The 19,727-nt window shown below is 40.1% G+C and overlaps 1 protein-coding gene across 9 annotated transcripts in view; it reads left to right on the plus strand.

The window, feature by feature from the left end:
• Window positions 1–19,727, plus strand: part of PDE8B (phosphodiesterase 8B) — a 239,340-nt gene that overhangs the window by 193,635 nt on the left and 25,978 nt on the right. The gene's annotated exons all lie outside the window — the stretch shown is intronic.

Consider the following 19,727-nt stretch of genomic DNA (forward strand, 5'->3'; position numbering starts at 1 on the left):
AGATGAAAATTATAAAAGATTTTATAAAAGGAATTGATAAAATGTTTGAAAAAATATAAGAGGATTTAAAAAAAGGGGGGGAGAGAATGTGATCAGGCAGGAGACTAGAACAAAGCCATACACTAGAGATTTAGGGTATATTTTGATCTGTTAGAAGAAACTGTATCTCAAAATTTTAAAGAGAGAATAACTTATATATATATATGTCAAAAATAAGGGTAACTACTATGAAGGGATAGAATATGTTCCTAAAAATGAAAAATAAAAATGTTTTTTTAAAAAAAGGGATTGAAAAGATGTTGGTTGAAAATGGGAAAAAGAAAAATTCAAAAAAAAAAGTTAAAAAAAATTAACTTTTAAAGACTAAAGAATCATGGTAAAAAAGCCATGAATTCTATGTGCAGTATTCCCCTAGCGCTGGAGTTCTGACATTCTCATTGATGGGTAAACTTGGTCTTGGCTGGCCGTTCTCGCTGATCTTCTGGGGGAAGGGCCTGTTGGCATGGTTCCCAAATCTCTTTGCCGGAGGTGGAATTGCCCTGCCCTTGACGGTCCAGGCTAAGTAATCTGCTCGGGTTTGCTCTCAGGAGCTTTTGTTCCCTGCAAGCTTTCCGTACAGCCTTGGAGGCCGAGAGTGAAAATGGCGGCTTCCCAATCTCCGCCCCAGAGGAGCCGAGAATTCGGGGCCCCACTCCTCAGTGCGCCCCCAGAGAAAAGCAGTCAGTCACTCCCGTCTCCCCGGTCTCCGACCACACTCTGTGCTCACTCGGCCTGTGACCGAGCATTTCTATCTCTGGCACCTGACCCCATGTGGAGTCTCCAAACCCGGCAGATCCCTGCAGTGCGCTCCCGCGCCGCTCCTCCCCGGGGAAGAAGGTGAGTCTCCCCGGATTTGCCGCTTGTTGGGTCCCTGCTGGAGGAGCAGTGGCCCGATTGTGCCCCGGATCATGGTTTATGGCAACCCCGAGCTGAGAGCCCGTGCCTCGGCTCCATCTCTGTAGCCAGCTTCCCTGCTCCGATACCTGGGAGCTCTGCTGCACTCAAGCACCCCGGTCTTTCTGTGACCCTGAGGGTCCTGAGACCACACTGTCCCACAAGGGTTCCACCCCCCACTTAGCTACTGGAGTGACATCCCTCAGCGGAGCCGACTTCTAAAAGTTCCGATTTTGTGCTCTGCTGCTCTGTCACTTGCCAGAAGCGGCCCACGGAGGCCCCCCTCCCCCGCCGTCTGTCCTCCCAAATATCACCTCGGATTCACTTCTCTGCACGTCGTACCTTCCAGAAAGTGGTCGCTTTTCTGTTCAGAGAGTTGTTGCTATTCTTTTCTTCAATCTCCTGTTGAGTTCATAGATGTTCAGAATGGTTTGATCCCTCTCCAGCTGAATTCCTGAGACCAGACGAAATCCAGGTCTCCTACTCCTTTGCCATCTTGCTCCGTGCCCCCAGGAGAGGTATTAATTCTTCTTTAAATGTTTGGTAGAATTCCCCTATGAAGTCATTTGGTTCAGAACTTATTGTTGGGAGTTTTTTGATTACCAATCAATTTTGTTACTAGTAATTAGTCTTTTGAGATTTTCTATTTCTTCCTGAGTCAGTCTTGGAAGATTGTTGTTTCTAGAAATTATCCATTTCTTTTAGGTTATCCATTATGTTGTGTGTATATATATATATATATATATATATTTTTTTTTTTTTTTTGGATTTGTCTCTTATAATTCTTTGTATTTATGTGGTGGTGTAACATTTTCTCTTTATTTTTTAATAAATTTTTATTTAAAAAAATAAAATAAATAAATTTTTATTTTAATTCCACTATAGTTAACATACTGTATTACATTAGTTACAGATGTATAATATAATGATTCAGCAATTCTCTACTTCACTCAGTGCTCTTCACAACAAGTACCCTCCTTAATCCCCATCACCTAGTTCACCCATCCCCACCTCACCCACCTCCCCTCTGGTTAACCATCAGTTCTCTATAGGTAAGAGTCTGTGTCTTTTCTTATTTTAATTCCAGTATGGTTAACATATAGTGTTATGTTAGTTTCAGGTATACAATATAGTGCTTCAACAATTCCATACATCACCCTGTGCTCATCATGACCTGTCCACTCCTTAATCCCTGTCACTTATTTAACCCATCCCCTTATCTTCCTCCCCTCTGGTAACCATCAGTTTGTTTCCTATAGTTAAGATTCTCTTTCTTGGTTTGTCTCTTTCTCTTTTTTTTTTCCCTTTGCTCATTTGTTTTGTTAAATTCCACGTATGAGTGAAATCATATAGTATTTGTCTTTCTCTGACTGATTTCACTTAGATAATACTCTAACTCCATCCATGTCATTACAAATGTTAAGATTTCATTCTTGGGGTGCCTGGGTGGCTCAGTCATTAAGCGTCTGCCTTCGGCTCAGGTCATGATCCCAGGGTCCTGGGATCGAGCCCCGCATTGGGCAGGGAGCCTGCTTCTCCCTCTCCCACTTCCCCTGCTTGTGTTCCTGCTCTCACTATGTCTCCCTGTCAAATAAATAAAATCTTTATAAAAAACAAAAACAGATGTTAAGATTTCATTCTTTTATGACTCAATAATATGCCATTGTATGTATATGTATACCACATCTTTTTTTTTTTTTTTTTTTTAAAGATTTTATTTATTTATTTGAGACAGAGAGCATGAGAGGGAGGAGGGTCAGAGGGAGAAGCAGACTCCCCGCCGAGCGGGGAGCCTGATGCGGGACTCGATCCCGGGACTCCAGGATCATGACCTGAGCTGAAGGCAGTCGCTTAACCAACTGAGCCACCCAGGCGCCCTACCACATCTTTTTTATCCATTCATCTATAGGTGGACACTTGGGCTGCTTCCATATCCTGGCTATTATAAATAATGCTGCTGTAAACATAGGAGTCAGGTATCCCTTTGAATTACTGTTTTCATATTCTTTGGCTAAATGCCAGTAGAGCAACTGTTGGATCATAGAGTAGTTCTATTTTTAAATATTTTAGGAACCCCCCATACTGTCTTCCACAGTGGCTGCACCAGTTTGCATTCCCACCAACAGTGCAAGAGGGTTACTTTTTCTCCACATCCTCACCAACACCTCATTGTTTCTTGTGTCGAGTTTACCCATTCTGACAGGTGTGAGGTGATATCTCATGGTAGTTTTGATTTGAATTTCCCTGATGACGAGTAATGTTGAGCATCTTTTCATGTGTCTGTTGGTCATCTGGATGTCTTCCTGGGAAAAATGTCTGTTCATGTCTTGTGCCCATTTTTTTAAATTGGATTATTTGTTTTTTGGGTGTTGAGTTGTAGAAGTTCTTTATATATTTTGGAAGCTAACTTGGATATGTCATTTGCAAATATCTTTCCCATTCAGTAGGTTGTCTTTTAGTTTTATTGATTGTTTCCTTTGCTGTGCAGAAGCTTTTTATTTTGATGTGGTCCCAATAGTGTATTTTTGCTTTTATTTCCCTTGCTTTAGGAGATCTATCCAGAAAAATGATGCTACAGCCAATGTCAGAGGATTTCTCTATCTGTGCTCTTTTCTAGGATTTTTATGGTTTCATGTCTCCTATTTAGCTTTTTAATCTATTTTGAGTTTGTATGGTGTAAGAAGTAGTCCAGTTTCATTATCTTTCATGTAGCTGTCCAGTTTGCCCAACACTATTTGTTGAAGAGACTGTCTTTTTCCCATTGCATATTCTAGCCTCCTTTGTCAAAGAGGCAATTGACCACATAATTGTGGGTTTATTTCTGGGTTTCGTATCCTCTTCTGTTGATCTGTATGTCTGGGTTTTTTTTGTTTGTTTGTTTGTTGCCAGTACCATACCTGTTTTGATTACTGCAGGTTTGTAATATAACTTGAAGTCTGTAATTGTGATACCTCCAACTTTTTTTTTCATTTTTCAAGATTGCTTTGGCTATTCAGGATCTTTTGTGTTTCCATACAAATTTTAGTATTATTTGTTCCAGTTATGTGAAAAATGCTGTTGGTATTTTGATAGGAATTGCATTAAATGTATAGATTGTTGTGGGTAGTATAAACATTTTAACAATATTCTTCCAATCTGTGAGCATGGAATATCTTTCCATTTCTTAGTGTCATCTCCAATTTCTTTCATCAGTGTTTTATAGTTTTCAGAGTACGGGTATTTTACCTCTTCGGTTAATTTTATTCCTAGGTATCTTATTTTTGGTGCAATTGTAAATGGGATTATTTTCTTAATATCTCTTCCTGCTTCATTATTAGTGTATAGAAATGCAATGAATTTCTGCATATTGATTTTGTATCCTGTGACTTTACTGAATTCATTTATCAGTTCTGTAGTTTTTTGGTGGAATCTTTAGGGTTTCTATATATAGTATTATGTCATCTACAAATAGTGAAAGTTGTATTTCTTCCTTACCAATTTGGATACAGTTTGTTTCCTTTTGTTGTCTGATTGTGCAGCCAGGACTTCCAGTAGTATGTTGAATACAAGTAGTCAAAGTGGACATCCTTGTCTTGTTCCTGAACTTGGGGGAAAAGCTCACAGTTTTTCCCCACTGAAGATGATTTTAGCTGTGGGTTTTTCATTTATGGCCTTGATTGTGTAGGTATGTTCTCTCTAAACCTACTTTGTTGAGGGTTTTTATCATGAATGGTTGTGGTACTTTGTCAAATGCTCTTCTGCGTCTATTGAAATAATCATATAGTTCTTATCTTTTCTCTTACTCATGTGATGTATCACATCGATTTGTGAATATTGTAACACCCTTGCATCCCAGGAATAAATCCCATTTGATAGTGGTAAATGAATTTTTTAAAAAGATTTCATTTATTTATTTGAGAGGGAGAGAGAGCGAGCAAGCGCGAGCACAAGAGCAGGGGGGCTCGATCCCAGGACCCTGAGCCACAAGCAGACCCTTAACCAACTGAGCCATCCTGATGCCCCTGAATTTTTCCATGCATTGTTGAATTTGGTTGGCTTGTATTTTGTTGAGGATTTTTGCATCTGTGTTCATCAGAGATACTGTCCTGTAGTTGTCTTTTTTGTGTGTGTGTTTCTTTTTTTTTTAAGATTTTATTTACTTACTTGACAGAGAGATACACAGTGAGAGAGGGAACACAAGCAGGAGGAGAGGGAGAGGGAGAAGCAGGCTTCCCGCCGAGCAGGGAGCCCGATGTGGGGCTCGATCCCAGGACCCCGGGACCATGACCTGAGCCGAAGGCAGACGCTTAACCATCTGAGCCACCCAGGCGCCCCTTTGTGGTGTTTTTATCTGGTTTTGGAATCAGGGTAATGCTGGCCTTGTAGAATGAATTTGGAAATTTTCTTTCCTTTTCTATTTTTTTGGATTAATTTGAGAAGAAGAGGTATCAGTTCTTCTTTAAATGTTTGGTAGAATTAGCCTGTGAAGATGTCTGGTCCTGGACTTTTTTGTTGTTGTTGGGAGTTTTTTGATTACTGATTCAATTTCCTTGCTGGTAATTGGCCTCTTCAAATTTTGTATTCCTGCTTCAGTTTTGGGAGGTTATATGTTTCTAGGACTCTATCCATTCTTCTAGGTCGTCCAGTTTGTTGGAATACACTTTTTCATAATATTCTCTTACAATTATATTTCTGTGGTGTGGGTTGTTACTTGGTGTCATATTTTGGAATACCCTCAACTTATTTTTTAACCCTCAGCATCCCACCCTTGCAAAATACTATCTTTGGCACTTCTGAACCAGCTTACTGAGACCCTCTCTTTTGTTTTCTGACACATCCCAGTGCCTAAAGCATGACCTGGCACATAGTAGACATTCAACAAACAATGAATAGATGCATTGTGACAGTACTTGTATTTTGTCCCCTGTTACACAATAAATCATTGGAAAGCAGAGACTGTGTTCTAACCATCTTTGTCTCTTAGGCCCAATAAATATTTCTTGAGTTGAACTAGATAAGTGAGATAGCAATTAGCCATGCCCTTTTCTTCTGGAGGTGATCACAAAATGTAAACAAAAATTCTACTGCACAGCATTTTTAGAACCTCAGGACACACAGTGATAAAGCTGTTTTACTCTTCTGTTCTCTCATTATTATTAATATTTCCTTTGTGCTGTCCTGTCTCTGCTGTAGCTATCAAAGGGCCTGATTTATGAAGCGAAGGTCCTGCTGATTGCTTCTGTCTTAGGCTAATGGCAGTGCAAATGAAGCCCTGGTGTCATTAAACACTTGAATGGCTCTCTGTTGAGCACTAGTGGAACAGGAGTGGGAAACTGGGATCTTTGCAATTCCCTCATTCCCCTGACAAAATCTAGCAGGCATAGGAGTTTACACATAAAAGTGTTTTGCAGAAGTGCCATCAGTCCGTGACAGTTCTCTAAGAGCAAGAAACTTGAAGCCAAATGAAATTTCTTTCTGAAGCTATTGATATGTTTCTCTTCGTCACTGAGCAGTGAGGGGACACAGGCTAAGTGAGTGACAGCAGAGAAGTGAGAAGCACACCACATGCGTTCAATGTAGGCTTTAAAGGAAATGATTTTGTAAACTAAAATCAGTACTGAAATAATAAACGATAGAAACATCCCTGAATCCAGATTCTCGACAAACAGGACACATCTGTGAGAGAGAGAAGGCTAAGGGAACCAGCACTATCTGGGTGCCCTCTATGGGCTAGTCCAGTGGTTCTCAAAGAAAGGCCACCTGGTCAGCAGCCTCAGCCTCACAGGGAACCTGTTAGAAACACAAATTCTCAGGCCCCAACCCAGTTCTACTGAAACAGAAATTATGTGGGTGGAGCCTGGCAACGTGCTTTCACAACCTTCCAGGTGATTCTGGTAAAAGACAAGCCTGGGGGCACCTGGGTGGCACAGTCGTTAAGCGTCTGCCTTTGGCTCAGGTCATGATCCCAGGGTCCTGGGATCGAGCCCCAAGTTGGGCTCCCTCCTCAGTGAGGAGTCTGCTCCCTTTCCCTCTGCTGCTCCCCCTGGTTGTACTTGCTCTCTCTCTCTCAAATAAATAAAATCTTAAAAAAAAAAAAAAAAACAAACCTGGAAGCTACTGGGCTTGGCATTTGCACACGTGATTTCATTTGATCTTTGTAGATCCTGAATAGTAGGCATTGATCCCCATTTACCCATTAGAAAACTGAGACTCAGTGAAGCTCATAAATTCCCCAGGTTTATACAACTGGAAATGGAGCTATTAAAACATCTGTTGGCAAGCCTGAGATTTTTCCACTTAAATCAGTGCTTTGCAAACTGTGATGTTAAAATCACCTGGAGATTAACTGTCAAAATACAGATTCCGATTCAGTGGGTCTGAGAGTAGGTAGTTTTGATAGGCTCCCAGGTGTCAGCAAAGTTGCTGGTGCCCAGTGCACTCTGAGTAGGGGTTCCCCAGGTATTAGAGCATGGCCCCCACATCCACAGCCTTGGCCTCCTCTGGGAACTTGTTAGAGACCAAATTCTAGGCTCCACCCAGACCTAGTGAATCAGAAACTCCAGGGGTGCCCCCCAACCTATTTTAATAAGCCCTTAAGGCAATTTTGATTCACGCTGAAGTTTGAAAACCATGATCATATTTCCATATTAGAAAACTCACTGTTTGACAGGTATGAAGTAAAGTGGTGCTTACATTGTAGGTATTTGAAAGCCATTAAAAGAGAAACTGGACAAGGGAAAAAAAGATAAAACATGTAAACCCCGAAAGGCACCTTGGATTAAGTGTGTTTCCACGAGATAGAGATAAAAAAGGGAATTATCACCAGCTACCTGAGGAGTGCTGCTTTGTAACGGCTCTTGCCAGTGCACGTTGGCTGTGGGGCCCGTGGGCACCAGCCCTGAGCGAAGAAAATGTTGACTGGGGGATACCGGTGATACCCAAACATACTAGATCTAGCATTGCACAGAAGAGGGACACTTAAATTTTCCCCAGAAAATCCCAAACAGCAGAGAGGAGATAAAATCTGTTCCTCTTTGGCATATGGCAAATTTTCTAAAAACAACTTGGGATTTTTCTTTTTAACCTAGTGTAATCTGAAAAGTTCAAATGCATTAGCATTTATATCAGATCAATGCCTGTCGCTTTGACAAAGTAATATTTTAAGTTTAAGATAAAAGGGGAGAGATGATGTTGTATCGAGTATGAGTATGAGTATGAGTATGTTAGGCTCATATAATTAAGTGAAGTGAAGAGATGGGACGCCAGCGACAGGATTGGCGTGTATGCAGTTTCTCCCGTCTTGGTGCGCCGATATTTTGAGAGCCCAGACTCAGAATACATGTAAACGGTGGCAGCGGCCGGCCTGTGGTTTAGGAGCTGTGTAAAGTTGATCGCTGAGGACGGGGATCCAGAATGTTGTATCGGGTATTTTGTTGCCGTGTTTGGGGAACACTGTTTGGTGTTGGTTTGCTGTTTGGGTGGGAATTTTGAGAAGTGTATTACCAAATAGCTTTTGAAAATAGAGTAGACAGAAAACATCTTTGATCTATGCATCAAATGCTTTTAGCATCCGAGGGAATACTCATCAAAGCATCTTCAGTAAAGAAAGATGATCAAAGAAATTCTGTGTTATACCACTCACTGCCCTTCTTATTACATGTAAATGAAGGGAGGGTCTCAAACGACTCTGTTCCTGTGATCACATGTCTCATCGGCACTTGGGCTCCACTGTATCACCGAAGTCTTGTCACACACACAAAAGCCTTCAGTTCTGTCTTGAAGTTGTTGATCAGGTATGTTCAATCTTAAAAAGAAAACATTTCTTAATACATTGACTTTGCAAGCAACACTAATTATTTTAGAGAATAGCACTTGTCTTCATTGTACCCGGAGTTTTACCCCTTTTCATAATATTTGGGGGTAAAGGTGACACAAAAACAATATACAGGCATACTTTGGAGAGACTACAGGCTTGGCTCCAGATCACTGCGATGAAGTGAATATCTCAGTAAAGCAAGGGAATTGAAGTACTGGGTCTCCCAGCACATATACAATTTACGGTTATACTATACTGTTGTCTGTTAGCTCTGTAGTAGCATTAGGTCTAAAAAGCACTGTACATACCTTAATTTAAAAATACTTTATTTATTTAAATTTTAGGTAGTTAACATACAGTGCAGTATTGGTTTCTGGAGTAGAATTCAGTGATTCATCACTTACATACAACATCCAGTGCTCATCCTAACAAGTGCCCTCCTGAATACCCATCACCCCTCTAGGCCCTGCCCCCACCTCACTCCATCAACTCTCAGTTTGTTTTTTATCATTAAGAGTTTCTTATGGCGGGGCGCCTGGGTGGCTCAGTCGTTAAGCGTCTGCCTTCGGCTCAGGTCGTGATCCCGGGGTCCTGGGATCGAGCCCCGCGTCGGGCTCCCTGCTCGGCGGGAAGCCTGCTTCTCCCTCTCCTGCTTCCCCTGCTTGTGTTCCCTCTCTCGCTGTGTCTCTCTCTGTCAAATAAATAAATAAAATCTTTAAAAAAAAAAAAAAAGAGTTTCTTATGGCTTGATTCCTTCTCTCCTTTTTTTCTTTACCCTATTTCCATATGATCATCTGTTTTCTTTCTTAAATTCCACATAGGAGTGAAATCATACAGTATTTACGTCTTTCTCTGACTGACTTATTTAACTTAGCATGATAGACTCTAGCTCCATCCATGTCATTGCAAATGGCAAGATTTCATTCTTTTTGATGGCTGAGTAATGTTCTATTGTGTATGTATATATATTCTATTGTGTATTGTATATAGTATATAGTAATATTCTATTGTGTGTGTGTATATATATCTTTATCTGTTCATCAGTCTTCTTTATCTGTTCATCAGTCAATGGACATTTGGGCTCTCTCCATAGTTTGGTTGTTGTTGATAATGCTGCTATAAACATCAGGATGCCTGTATCCCTGTATTTTTGTGTCCTTTGGGTAAATACCTAGTAGTGTAATTGCTGGATCATAGGGTGGTTCTGTTTTTAACTTTTTGAGGAACCTCCATACTGTTTTCCAGACTGGCTGCACCAGTTTGCATTCCCACCAACAGTGCTAGAGAGTTCCCCTTTCTCCGCATCCTCGCCAACACTTGTTTCTTATGTTATTGATTTTAGCCATCCTGACAGGTGTGAGATGATGTGTCTCTTAACCATCTGGATGTCTTTTTTGGTAAAGTGTCTACTCATGTTTTCTGCCCATTTCTTAACTGGGTTATTTGTTTTTTGGGTGTTGAGTTTGAGAAGTTCTTCATGTGTTCTGGATACTAGCCCTTTATCTGATACATCATTTGCAAATATCTTCTCCTATTCTGTAGGCTGCCTTTTAGTTTTGTTTATTGTTTACTGTTTCCTTTGCTGTGCAGAAGCTTTTTATCTTGATGAAGTCCCAGTAGTTCATTTTTGCTTTTGTTTCCCTTGCCTTTGGTAATGTGTCTAACAAGAAGTTGCTGTGGCCGAGGTCAGGGAGGTTTCTGCCTATGTTCTCCTCTAAGATTTTGATGGTTTCCTGTTGCACGTTAAGGCTTTCATTCATAAAAATACTTCATTGCTAAAAACTGCTAACCATCCTCTGAGCTTTCAGTGCACTGTAATCTTTTTGCTGGTGGAGGGTCTTGCCTTAGTATTAATGACTGATCAGGGTGGTGGTCACTGAAGGCTCGAGTGGCTGTGGCAATTTCTTAAAATGAGACGAGGAAGTTTGCCACAGGGATTGACATTTCCTTGCACCAGCAATTTCTCTATAGCATGTAATGCTATTTGATAGCATTTTACCTACAGTAGAACTTCTTTCAACATTAGAGTCTGTCCTCTCAAACCTTGTCCTTTATCAGCTAAGTGCCATTCTAAATCCCTTTTTATATTTATTTTGTTTTTATGGAAGTATAGTTGACACACAATGCTATCTTACAGTCCGGTTTTCTCAGCATCGTTTATTGAAGAGACTGTCTTTTCCCCATTGTGTATTCTTGCCTCCTTTGTCATAGACTAATCAACCATGTAAGTGTAGGTTTATTTCTGGGCTTCCTTATGCTGTTCCATTGCCCTAGGTGTCTATTTTTTGTGCCATTATCATACTGTTGTAATTATTATAGCTTTGTAGCATGTCTTGAAATCTGGGATTATGATACCTTCAAATGTGTTTCTTAAGATTGCTTTGGCTATTCAGAGCCTTCCATGATTCCATACAAATTTTAGTATTTGTTGTAATTCTGTAAAAAATGCTATTGGTATTTTGATAGAGATTGCACTGAGTCTGTAGATTGCCTTGGGTAGTATGCACAATTTAACATTGTTCTTTCAATCCATGAGCATGGAATACTTTTCCATTTGGTTCTGTTGTCTTTTATTAGTGTCTTACAGTTTTCAGAGTATAGGTCTTTCATCTCCTTTGTTAAATTTAGTCCTAGATATTTTATTCTCTTTGATGCAACTGTTAATGGAATTATTTTCTTAATTTCTTTTTCTGTTACGTTGATATTAGTGTGCAAAAATGTAAAAGATTTTTGTGTATTTGTATCCTGCGACTTTACTGAATTCACCCATTACTTTTTTTTTTTTTTTAAGATTTTATTTATTTATTTGAGACAGAGAGAATGAGAGACAGAGAGCATGAGAGGGAGGAGGGTCAGAGGGAGAAGCAGACTCCCTGCCGAGCAGAGAGCCCGATGCGGGACTCGATCCTAGGACTCCAGGATCATGACCTGAGCCGAAGGCAGTCGCTTAACCAACTGAGCCACCCAGGCGCCCTGAATTCACCCATTACTTTTAATAGTTTTTGATGGAGTCTTTAGGGTTTTTTTTTTTTTTTTTAAGATTTTATTTATTTATTTCAGAGAGAGAATGAGAGAGAGAGACCACATGAGAGGGGGGAGGGTCAGAGGGAGAAGCAGACTCCCTGCTGAGCAGGGAGCCCGATGTGGGACTCGATCCCGGGACTCCAGGATCATGACCTGAGCCGAAGGCAGTCGCTCAACCAACTGAGCCACCCAGGCGCCCTCTTTAGGGTTTTCTATGTAGAGTATGCCCTCAGCAAATACTGACAGTCTGACTTCTTCCTTATCATTTGGATACATTTTATTTCTTGTCTGATGGCTGTGAGGACTTCCATTACTATGTTAAATAAAAATGGTAAGAGTGGACATCCTTGTCATGTTTCTGATCTTAGAGGTAAAGCTCTTAGGTTTTCAACACTGAGTGTAATGTTAATTGTGTTTGTCATATATAACCTTTATTAAGTTGAGGTTCCCTCTATATCCACCTTGTTGAGAGTTTTTATCATGAATGGTTGTTGGATTTTGTCAAATGCTTTTTCTGCATCTATTGAGAAGATAATGTGATTTTTATCCTTCACTTAGTTGATATGGTGTCACTGATTGATTTCTCTGGGTATTAAACCATCCTAGAATCTCCAGAATAAATCATTCTTCATCATGGTGCATGATCCTTTTAATGTATTGTTGAATTCAGTTTGTTAATACTTTGTTGAGGATTTTTGCCTCTATGTTTATCAGGGATATATTGGCCTGTAGTTGTTTTCTGTTGTTGTTTGTCTAGTATCTTTGTCTGGTTTTGGTATTAGAGTAATGCTGGCCCTGTATATGTATTTGGAAGCTTTCCTTCTGTTTCTAATAATTTGAGAAGAATAGGTATTAACTCTCCTTTAAATTTGTGGTAGAATTCAGTGTGAATCCATGTGGTCCTGGACTTTTCTTTGATGGGAATTTTTGGTTAATGATTCAGTTTCATACTAGCTATCAATCTGTTGAGATTTTCATTTCTTCCTGATTAAATTTTGGAAGATTATATGTTTCTAGGAATTTATCCATTTCTTCTAGGTTGTCCAATTAGTTGGCATATAATTTTTAATAGAGCTCTCTTATTTCTGTGGTATCAGTTGTTACTTCTTTGTCATTTCTGATTTTACTTACTTGGGTCTTCTTTTTTTCTTAGTGAGTCTGGATAAAGGTTTATCAATTTTGTTATCTTTTCAAAGAACCAGCTCTTGGTTTCAGTGATCTTTTCTATTATGGTTTTTGTCTCTATTTCTTTTATTTCTGCTCTTTATTATTTCCTTTTGTCTACTAACTTTGGGTTTCATTTGTTTTTCTTTTTCTAGGTCCTTTAGGTGTAAGGTCAGATTGTCAGGATTTTTCTTGTTTTTAGAGATAGGTCTGTATTGCTATAAATTTCCCTCTTAGAACTGCTGTCCCAAAGATTTTAGACCAGTGTTTTTGTCTTCAAGTTTCCCTAGGTATTCTTTTGATCTCCTCTTTGATTTCTTTGTTGATTCATTGGTGGTTCATTGGGTTAGCCTCCACATGTTTGTGGCTTTTATGAGTTGTTTTTTTTCTCTTGTAATTGATTTCTAGTTTGATACTACATGGTTGGAAAGGATGCTAGATACTATTTCACTGTTCTTAAATTTATTGAGACTTGTTTTGAGGTCTAACATGTGATCTATCCTGGAGAATGTACCATAAGCACTTGAAAAGAATGTGACTGTACTGTTTTTGGATGGAATGTTCTATATATATCTGTTAAGTCCATCTGGTATAATGTGTTGTTCAAAGCCACTGTTTTCTTACTGATTTTCTGTTGTATGATCTATCCATAGATGTAAGTGAGGTCTTAAAGCCCCCTACTATTACTGTATTTCTGGCAGTTTCTTCCTTTATGTCTGTTAATTTTTGCTTTCTGTATTTAGATGGTTCAGTCTTGGGTGCATAGATATTTGAATTTGTTGGTGCATAGATATTTTACATAATTATATCCTCTTAATGGGTTGATCCCTTTATCATTGTGTAGTGCCCTCCTTTGTCTTTTGTTACAGTCTTTCTTTTAAAGTCAACTTTGGTATAAGTATGCTACCCTGGCTTTATTTTTTTTCCACTTCCATTTACGTGAAACATCTTTTTCCACCTCTTCACTTCAGTCTGCATGTTAGGTCTGAAGTGAGTCTCTTTTTAGGAAGCATGTAGATGGGTATTCTTTTTTATCCATTCAGTCATCCATGTCTTCGATTGGAGCCCTTAGACCATTTAATATTTAAAAGTAATTATTGATAACTACTTACTACCATTTTGTTGTTTTCTCGTTTTTCTGTTAGTCTTCTATTCCTTTCTTCTTGTTCTCTGTCCTTGTTTTTTTTGTTTTTTTTTTTTTTACTTTCTCTAGCGTTATGCTTGGCTTTCTTTCTCTTTTTGTGTATTTGTATCTATTACAGGTTTTCCTAAGTATATAAATAGTCTATATTTAGGTGATGGTCACTTAAGTTTGAACACATTCTGAAACAATTTTATTTTACTATCCCACTTGCCATTTTATGTATGTGCACATCTTAGAAATTTTTATTTTGTGAATCTCCTTTCCTTTCATAGTATTCTGATTATGGCCCTTTCTTTTCCACTCAAAGAGGTCCTTTTAACATTTCTTGTAAGTCAGGTTTAGTGGTGATGAATGCGTTTAACTTTTTTGTTGAGGAAACTCTATTTCTCCTTCAATACTGAATGATAATTTTGCCATGTAGAGTATTCTGGGTTGCAGGTGTTTTCCTTTCAGCACTTTGAATTTATTATGCCACTCCCTGCAACATTTCTGCTGAAGAATCAGCTGATAGTCTTATGGGGGTTTCCTTTTTATGTAACTACTTGTTTCTTCCAGCTTTTAAAATTCTTTGTTTTTAAACTTTGACATTTAATTAATTAATTAATTAATTAATGTAAAGATTTCTTTATTTCAGGAGGGGAGGGCTTCCCTGTGGAAATTACCTTTTGGTGAAGATCTAGAGGGCAAAGAGGCATAGGGAAGAGAGTGGATTTGGAAGTTCCTCCCGGGCAGAGGAGTCACATGTGTAAGGGCACTGTGGTAATGAAGAGCCTGGGAAAACTAGGTGGAATGGAGGCCAGTGTGGCCTGCAAGATGGGAGCCCAGCAGAGAGGCAGGGACCAGGCCACAGTGCACAGCCCCACAGCCAGTCTGTCTCAAGAGGCTGACCCTAAGACCAATGGGAAGTTCGAGTTTTAAGCAGAAGGATGACAGGATTAAATGTAGTTTAGGTTACACTGGTTGAAGAGTTGAGAATGGGCTGAGGTGAGAGGAGAGCTGACGGTCATCTGCACGCTGGCAGTAGAGAGAGGTGAAGGGGGTGATCCCAGAGGTATTGAGAAGGGAGATTTTCCTGGATTTGATGGTGGACTAGGTATGCGGATGAGAGAAAAAGAAGCATCCCCCAGGCTTATGTACTGGGAAATCTGGTGATTTGAATTGAGACAGGTGCTTTTTATGACTTGGCCATTCCATAATGACAAAAGCTCCCTCAGACATTTCTACCAAATGCTGTTCACATTCCCAGTGTGATTCTGAAATGAAGGTTGAAGGAGTTATCTAGTATTTATTTGCTTGCTTACTAAGTATTGCACTGATCCTAGCCTTGACTCATTTTAACTGCTAAAAAGTCTCATGGTTTTACAGTTTCAAAAAATTAATTTAACATATTGTATTAAGAGTGTTGTTTTCATATAATTATTTCTCAGGGTTTTTCTCTCACAAAATGTAAGAGAATTTAGGTTCGTTTGTAATTATATAATTCATAAAATCAGTCAGTGACACATTAAAATCCATCTATTAAATAGTTAACCAGGTAAATCTATGCTTCTAAGACTGCTGCTATTTACAATTCACTAGTTATGGTTTGAAGTGGAACATCATTTTCATGCCCAGGCTCATGGTAGGCTGGGAGTCCCAGGGACCATGACATGTAATTCACCTTGCTCAGTTTCAAGTTGTTCTCAGTTTCCTTCATCCTATATATTTTTACAGACTTTTAAATTATAGTTCAGGCTTGCAATTTTTAGCCATCCTTCCATATTCTCAGTTAAATATATAATCTCCCCACATTTATGAAATTTTTCGAACCTATAGAAGAGTCAGAAGCATTGTAAGTAGATACACATGTAGCCACCACCTATGTTCTGTAATGACCATTTTGCTCAATCATCTATCTGTCCATCTATCCTTGATTTAGTCATCAGCCCATCTTATTCTTTGATAGATTTTAAACTAAGTTACACATATCAGGACATTTCACCCCTTGGCACTTTAATTAACTAGAGTTTAATATTTGTTTCCAGGTTTTTTCATTCTTTAGGTGAAAGTTATATATAGTGAAATGCACAGATCTTAGGTATAGCATTACTTGAGTTTTGACAAATGCACATACTTCTGTAACCCAGGCCCCCTGAAGGTCCTGAATCTACCACCCCAGAAGTTCTCTCCTGGCCTTGCCTGTTATCCCCACCTCTGCTCCTACCCCTCCCACCCCTAAAGGGAATACTGTCCTGAATACTTAACCACAGATGAGTTTTGCCTGTCCTAGAGTTGCATACCGTGTCTACGCTTTTACATTTGGCTTCTGTGATTCATTACCATGTTGTGAGATACATCTGTGTTGTATATATCAGTACTTTTTTCCCTTTTTCTTTTTATTGCTAAATAGAATAGTATTCCATTGTATCAGTTGACCACAGTTTATTTCTGTCATAGATGAACTTCTGGGGTGTTTCCAGTTTTGGGCTCCTTTGAACAGTCTTAGAGAAGTCTTTTGGGGAACATCATATGCTTTTGTTTATCTTGGGTAAATACTTAGGAGTTGAACTGAATACTGAGGAGTTGGGTCATAGGGTAGGTGTATGTTGGATTTTATAAGTAACCGCCACACCTGTTTTCAGAGTGATGGTACAATTTTCTGTTCTCTGCAGCAGGGTGTGAGAGTTCCAGCTTTTCCACAACCTTGACAGAATTTCTTTTTAGTTTAAGACACTGTGGTGGGTGTGTAGAGAAAATAAAAATTTGAAATGGTTATTCCTGAAGAGGAAAACAGATGACCCTGAAATCTCTCTCCCACACACATACACACAAATCCAGAATTTGTAGGGCCTTTTAGAGCCAAGCATAATCAAGTTTTTATAAACAAAGCATTTAGCACAAGGATAGCAACGTCTGTGGGAACCTATAACATTTTCAATAATTAAAGGTTTGAAATGATAAATTAACCGCCCCCCCCACCACCACCACCAAACAAGGTGTAAGCTTCTAAGGACTTGCTAAGAATTCCCAGCTTTGAGCTCTGGCAGGAGCAGTGCAGGCCAAGGTATTCACGTTGTAGGAACTAGCGCAGAAGCGTTGGATTCCCCAGGGACACACGGATCCAAATTCCCAGTCATGACTTCATGTAGACACATTTAGCACTTTAAGCTTTCTTTCACAAAAGGAAAAACAAACACTCCACAGACAGTGGTTGACATGGGGACATTGAAATATGATTGCTTGGCTTTGCTTTAGCATACATGTGACAAAACCTCTCGATAGCAGAGATTCAAGCCTTCCCCAAAATTTCAAAAGAAATTATATTCCAAATGGCTGCCCTGCTCTCACACAGAGGATGTTGTCCTCAGACCCCAGTTTCACAGGCCTGGGCCCAGAGTTTCCTGGGTCCTCCCTGTAGACAGCAGTGTGACAAACAGGAAGTGGCTTTAGAGCCAGCTGATCAGGGTTGGAAATGGGGCGCTGTCGAGTACTAGCTGGGAGGCTCAGGCAAGTGAAACCTCCGCTTCCCGACCTGTCAGAGGAATGACTGGCCTTGCTCCTTCGCAGGGGTACTGTCCTGACCAGCCTGATGGCGCATGTGAAGGTGCCAGCACGTGGCAGAGCCGTAAGAGATGGTGCTGTTGTCACGGATAGCCCCTCCGTCTCTCTCCCTGCCCCACAGTTAACCCCCCTGGCTGCCTACCAGAGAACAGCCGACTACAGAGCAGCTCCTTCCCTGTTGACTTCCTCAGACAGCACAGATGAGAAATGTGCGAAAATAATTCTAGTGGAATCGTTCATGGCCAGTTATAAATGACTGGTGGGTTTAGACCTCCAAGAAAAAAGTTGGAATTCTTAAAGACTGTTTTCATCCAAGTGAATCCTCAGTTGTAAAGGGGGCGGGGGAGGAGGTGGTCTTCTGAAGAGGAATGGAGAGAACCTGAGCCCGAAGCTCTGAGAAAACCCAGCGCAGCTGGGGTGTGACCAGCAGAGGGCCTCAGGCGCTGCTCCTGCCACAGGGGATCAGGAAGTGAGTCAGGAAACGGGGTCCTGGGCAGCAGGTGCTGACATGGCCCTGTGAAATCTCTGCTTGTAAAGCAAGTGACATCAAGGCGTTACTTCCAGGCTCTGTTCCTGTGCGGAGGAGAGAATCCATCAGAGGTAGATGAGCCGTTTCAGGGGCCTGGGTTTTGGAGGGGGTGCAGTGCGTTCAGCTCCAAAAGCGCCAAATACCACATTCTATGTGGAGAAAGGCAGATGGGAAGCTCCCTCAGCAGAGGGACCTGGCACCTCTCACTTCTCCTCCCCTGTTCCTCTTCTCCCTGGCCAGGACCACGGCACTGCCATCCGAAAGGCAGGGTTGGGCTGTGTATCTGCTGGCCCTTGGGCTTCATCGGGCTCCATCTAGACAGAACCCAAAACCCATGCTGACCTCGTAGGAGCTCCACAGGTCATTCGGCTCGCCTCTGGGGGGTCAACAAAAGACAAGACAAGGGCTTTTTGGGGATAAGCAGCAAAGTCATAGGACTTTGTTCCTAAAGGAGAGATGTATTGTGATTCAGAGAGAAAAGTAAGTATTTAAAGATTACTTGGTTTTGAGCTAAAGCTGACTGAGAAAACAATTTGCAAGGCAGAAGTTGTATTCATTTGGTATAGTATCAGAAATTCACACTGCACTTACTAGCTTTGTAGCAAATGGTCTTTATCTGTAAAGGAAAAAACATAAAACAGTTGTTCACAGAAGAAATAACAAGGTCCCATAATTATGGGATAAATGTGTCACAGCCCTTAGTCACATTTTGACCAAGATCTCACCCAGGCCGGCCATGTAATTGTCTCTGTAATTATGTGGCCCGGACTGTGTGGAATGATTCATAGAAAGCCCCCTTTCTTTAACGCTTCAGTTTTATGTAATTATTTTTCAATGGTTGCATCAAGCTGGAACATTGTACCTGTTATCTGATACATAGGGAACTTCTGGCTATTACAGTTGGTGTTGCTAAACCAAACTAACCTTCCTTCAGAGGTAGCACTATACAGTCACCTGTCTTGCTTTTCAAGTTAACTTATCCCTTTCACTGAGTAGGTACAAAGACTGGATTGTCTAAGCAAATGGAAATAGATGATTTAGCAGCAAAGGAGCATGATTATAAGTGTGATATAAGCTAGATGCACCCCAATAACAGTGTCTTAGTTATAAACGGAAAAAAATGCAAAATCCCAAAGCATATTATTTTCTAGTATTAATGACTTGATCATTTGACAGATATTTATTGAGCATTAACATAAAATCCTTAGGACACAAAGAATTTGATAATGAGAAGGAACTAGGTGTTAAGCTGCATCCAAAGTTCATATCCCTTTGTGAATAAACATTTTGTAAATCGACTGTCCATAGTTGAGGAACACTTGAAGAGCTTTTTAGAGAGGTTTTTAAAAATCCTAAGCTTAAATTCAGATTACTTTTATCCTACAGAAAAATTTTATAACATGTCTGAAATCTAAATAGGTTACATATTAGCCTTATAAAAAATTTGTTACAGATTTTTGTCTTTCTGTATTTCTGCAGTGGTCAAAATGGAAGCAGCTGAGTAGAGATGTAGATGTCTTGGTTAGAAAGTACATCCCTTGGGTATCTCCTTGCTCTCAGGCTCGGGCATTCTATATGTGTCTGAATGTAATAGAGCA

Source organism: Mirounga leonina, unplaced genomic scaffold (assembly GCF_011800145.1).
Source record: "Mirounga leonina isolate KUSES-001 unplaced genomic scaffold, KU_Mleo_1.0 Mir_168, whole genome shotgun sequence".
Lineage (NCBI taxonomy): Eukaryota > Metazoa > Chordata > Mammalia > Carnivora > Phocidae > Mirounga > Mirounga leonina.